This window comes from Melanerpes formicivorus, unplaced genomic scaffold, assembly GCF_026170545.1.
Source record: "Melanerpes formicivorus ecotype bairdi unplaced genomic scaffold, bMelFor1.0.p_v2 SCAF_3009, whole genome shotgun sequence".
NCBI lineage: Eukaryota > Metazoa > Chordata > Aves > Piciformes > Picidae > Melanerpes > Melanerpes formicivorus.
In genome coordinates, this window is record NW_027145360.1 from 15,001 (window position 1) to 19,839 (window position 4,839).

Sequence of the window (4,839 nt, forward strand, 5' to 3'; positions counted from 1 at the left end):
CGTGGGCTTGCATTTTCCCTCAAGCTGCACCGAGTTACATCTCCATCACGGGGCGCCCCTCTGGAGCCAGGAGGAAGCCGTGCTGGGGCACCGGCTTGCCCTCCTCCCCCCATGCCGGGCTCCATAGCATACGAGTGGCCAGTCACCGCCGCTGGCTTTTCCCTTAGATGCCGTGCCCCCGCGGGCTGCGGCTTTGGCCATGGGGGGGAACCCCCGTGAAGAGGGTCCAGTGCTGGGAACTCTCTCTGCCCCTTACCGGGCTCTCTCTCGCCGTGCCTGGACGGGCTTGCTTTCCATTCTTGGTGGGACCGACGCCGGCACCACGTCTCCCCGGCTTTCTCTGCCCCCGTGCCCCACCGGGCAAACTTCGCTTTGGGGGTTCCACACTTCGGCAGTGGCCGGCGCCAGCCACTCGTCAACTTTTTTTCTTTTCCCCTCTTTCGTTGCCGAGCCCGGGCTGGGCTCCGGCTCACGGACGAGCGAAACCCATCCAACACCGCTGAGGGTGCGCCAGCGGCCGCTCCAAACCGCCGCGCCTTTGCTCGGCCCCGCGGGTCCCCTCTCTGACCCGGGGGAAAGCCACCGAGAAGCCAGACGGACCCCTGCCCAGCCGCCTGGCGGGTGGCTTGGAGCAGCCGCTCGGCAGCGCTGCCCTGGGAGTGCTCGGCGTCATTCGTTCCCTCATATACGGAACTGGAGGGCCGTCAGCTCCGCGAGCGCACAACCAGCCGACCTCCGCCCAGCGGCAGGTCGCAGAAATCACGCCGGCTTGTACGATGACGTAGGCGGAGGCAGAGCGCAACAGCGACCCCTTGGCGACAAGCGCGAGCTCCGCGGAGAGCACGTCTACTCGCCGAGGGAGAGCACGTCTACTCGCCGAGGGAGAGCACGTCTACTCGCCGAGGGAGAGCACGTCTACTCGCCCAGGGAGAGCACGTCTACTCGCCGAGGGAGAGCACGTCTACTCGCCCAGGGAGAGCACGTCTACTCGCCCAGGGAGAGCACGTCTACTCGCCGAGGGAGAGCACGTCTACTCGCCCAGGGAGAGCACGTCTACTCGCCGAGGGAGAGCACGTCTACTCGCCCAGGGAGAGCACGTCTACTCGCCCAGGGAGAGCACGTCTACTCGCCCAGGGAGAGCACGTCTACTCGCCCAGGGAGAGCACGTCTACTCGCCCAGGGAGAGCACGTCTACTCGCCCAGGGAGAGCACGTCTACTCGCCCAGGGAGAGCACGTCTACTCGCCCAGGGAGAGCACGTCTACTCGCCCAGGGAGAGCACGTCTACTCGCCCAGGGAGAGCACGTCTACTCGCCGAGGGAGAGCACGTCTACTCGCCGAGGGAGAGCACGTCTACTCGCCGAGGGAGAGCACGTCTACTCGCCGAGGGAGAGCACGTCTACCTCCCGGCTGAGGGAGAGCACGGGGGGGGGGGACAAAGACAGGCGGCAGCAGCTTCGGTGAACGTCACCCGGGAGGCGACCGGGGGTGTCCCGGGGCTGTCCCGGGAAGCCGGCGTCCGGCACAGGGAACCGTCAGCTGCCGGACCGGGGCGAATCCCCGCGGCCACGGCAGGGGTGGGGGCTCGAAGACAGCCGGCAGCCGCTTCGGTGAACGTCACCCGGGAGGAGACTGGGGCCCTCCCGGGACCGTCCCGGGAAGACGACGTTCGGCACGAGATCCCGGCCGCGGCCGGACCGGCTCGAAGCCTCGCGGTCCCGGCAGCAGCCGGAGCCGCTCGCCGCCTCGGGCTCCCGGCCCCCTACAGATCCGGCGACTCGTTCGCGGGCGGCGGGGGGAGGCAGTGGAGGGGGTGCGGGGAGAAGCGGCAGCGGAGGCGGAGGGGGGGGGGCTCGAAGACAGCCGGCAGCCGCTTCGGTGAACGTCACCCAGGAGGCGATCGGGGCCGTCTCGGGGCCGTCCCGGGATGCCGGCTTCCGGCACGGGGTCCCGGCCGCGGCCGGACCGGCTCGTATCCCCGCGGCTCCGGTAGGGGGGGGGGGGGGCTCGAAGACAGCCGGCAGTCGCCTCGGTGAACGTCACCCGGCCGGCGACCGCGGCCGTTCCGGGGCCGTCCCGGGAAGCCTGCGACAGGCACGGGGTCCCAGCCGCGGCCGGACCGACTCGAAGCCCCGCGGCCCCGGCACGGGGGAGGCCCAAAGACTGGCGGCAGCCGCTTCGCTGAACGTCACCCGGCCGGCGACCGGGGCCGTCCCGGGGCCGTCCCGGGATGCCGGCTTCCGGCACGGGGTCCCGGCCGCGGCCGGAGCGGCTCGAATCCCCGCGGTCCCGGCAGCAGCCGGAGCCGCTCGCCGTTCGGGCTCCCGGCACCCTACGGATCCGCCGACTCGTTCGCCGGCGGCGGGGGGAGGCAGTGGAGGGGGTGCGGGCAGAAGCGGCAGCGGAGGCGGAGGGGGGGGGGGCTCGAAGACAGCCGGCAGCCGCTTCGGTGAACGTCACCCGGCCGGCGACCGGGGCCGTCCCGGGGCCGTCCCGGGATGCCGGCTTCCGGCACGGGGTCCCGGCCGCGGCCGGAGCGGCTCGAAGCCCCGCGGTCCCGGCAGCAGCCGGAGCCGCTCGCCGTTCGGGCTCCCGGCACCCTACGGATCCGGCGACTCGTTCGCCGGCGGCGGGGGGAGGCAGTGGAGGGGGTGCGGGCAGAAGCGGCAGCGGAGGCGGAGGGGGGGGGGGCTCGAAGACAGCCGGCAGCCGCTTCGGTGAACGTCACCCAGGAGGCGATCGGGGCCGTCCCGGGGCCGTCCGGGGATGCCGGCTTCCGGCACGGGGTCCCGGCCGCGGCCGGACCGGCTCGAAGCCCCGCGGTCCCGGCAGCAGCCGGAGCCGCTCGCCGTTCGGGCTCCCGGCACCCTACGGATCCGGCGACTCGTTCGCCGGCGGCGGGGGGAGGCAGTGGAGGGGGTGCGGGCAGAAGCGGCAGCGGAGGCGGAGGCGGGGGGGGCTCGAAGACAGCCGGCAGCCGCTTCGGTGAACGTCACCCAGGAGGCGATCGGGGCCGTCCCGGGGCCGTCCGGGGATGCCGGCTTCCGGCACGGGGTCCCGGCCGCGGCCGGACCGGCTCGAAGCCCCGCGGTCCCGGCAGCAGCCGGAGCCGCTCGCCGTTCGGGCTCCCGGCACCCTACGGATCCGGCGACTCGTTCGCCGGCGGCGGGGGGAGGCAGTGGAGGGGGTGCGGGCAGAAGCGGCAGCGGAGGCGGAGGCGGGGGGGGCTCGAAGACAGCCGGCAGCCGCTTCGGTGAACGTCACCCAGGAGGCGATCGGGGCCGTCCCGGGGCCGTCCCGGGATGCCGGCTTCCGGCACGGGGTCCCGGCCGCGGCCGGAGCGGCTCGAATCCCCGCGGTCCCGGCAGCAGCCGGAGCCGCTCGCCGTTCGGGCTCCCGGCACCCTACGGATCCGGCGACTCGTTCGCGGGCGGGGGGGGGAGGCAGTGAAGGAGGTGCGGGCAGAAGCGGCAGCGGAGGCGGAGGGGGGGGGGGGTGCTCGGAGACAGCCGGCAGCCGCTTCGGTGAACGTCACCCGGGAGGCGACCGGGACCGGCCCGGGAAGCCATCGTCCGGCCCCGGATCCCGGCCGCGGCCGGACCGGCTCGAATCCCCGCGGCCCCGGCACGGGGGAGGCCCAAAGACTGGCGGCAGCCGCTTCGGTGAACGTCACCCGGCCGGCGACCGGGGCCGTCCCGGGGCCGTCCCGGGATGCCGGCTTCCGGCACGGGGTCCCGGCCGCGGCCGGAGCGGCTCGAATCCCCGCGGTCCCGGCAGCAGCCGGAGCCGCTCGCCGTTCGGGCTCCCGGCACCCTACGGATCCGGCGACTCGTTCGCGGGCGGGGGGGGGAGGCAGTGAAGGAGGTGCGGGCAGAAGCGGCAGCGGAGGCGGAGGGGGGGGGGGGTGCTCGGAGACAGCCGTCAGCCGCTTCGGTGAACGTCACCCGGGAGGCGACCGGGACCGGCCCGGGAAGCCATCGTCCGGCCCCGGATCCCGGCCGCGGCCGGACCGGCTCGAATCCCCGCGGCCCCGGCACGGGGGAGGCCCAAAGACTGGCGGGTGAACGTCACCCGGCCGGCGACCGCGGCCGTTCCGGGGCCGTCCCGGGAAGCCTGCGACAGGCACGGGGTCCCGGCCTCGGCCGGACCCGCACTGGGTGCCGCCGCCTCGGGCTCTCGGGACGGTATGGATCCGCCGACTCGTTCGCCGGCAGCGGGGGGAGGCAGTGGAGGCGGTGCGGGGAGAAGCGGCAGCGGAGGCGGAGGGGGGGGGGGCTCGAAGACAGCCGGCAGCCGCTTCGGTGAACGTCACCCAGGAGGCGATCGGGGCCGTCCCGGGGCCGTCCCGGGATGCCGGCTTCCGGCACGGGGTCCCGGCCGCGGCCGGACCGGCTCGTATCCCCGCGGCTCCGGCAGGGGGGGGGGGGGCTCGAAGACAGCCGGCAGTCGCCTCGGTGAACGTCACCCGGCCGGCGACCGCGGCCGTTCCGGGGCCGTCCCGGGAAGCCTGCGACAGGCACGGGGTCCCAGCCGCGGCCGGACCGACTCGAAGCCCCGCGGCCCCGGCACGGGGGAGGCCCAAAGACTGGCGGCAGCCGCTTCGGTGAACGTCACCCGGCCGGCGACCGGGGCCGTCCCGGGGCCGTCCCGGGATGCCGGCATCCGGCACGGGGTCCCGGCCGCGGCCGGAGCGGCTCGAATCCCCGCGGTCCCGGCAGCAGCCGGAGCCGCTCGCCGTTCGGGCTCCCGGCACCCTACGGATCCGGCGACTCGTTCGCCGGCGGCGGGGGGAGGCAGTGGAGGGGGTGCGGGCAGAAGCGGCAGCGGAGGCGGAGGGGGG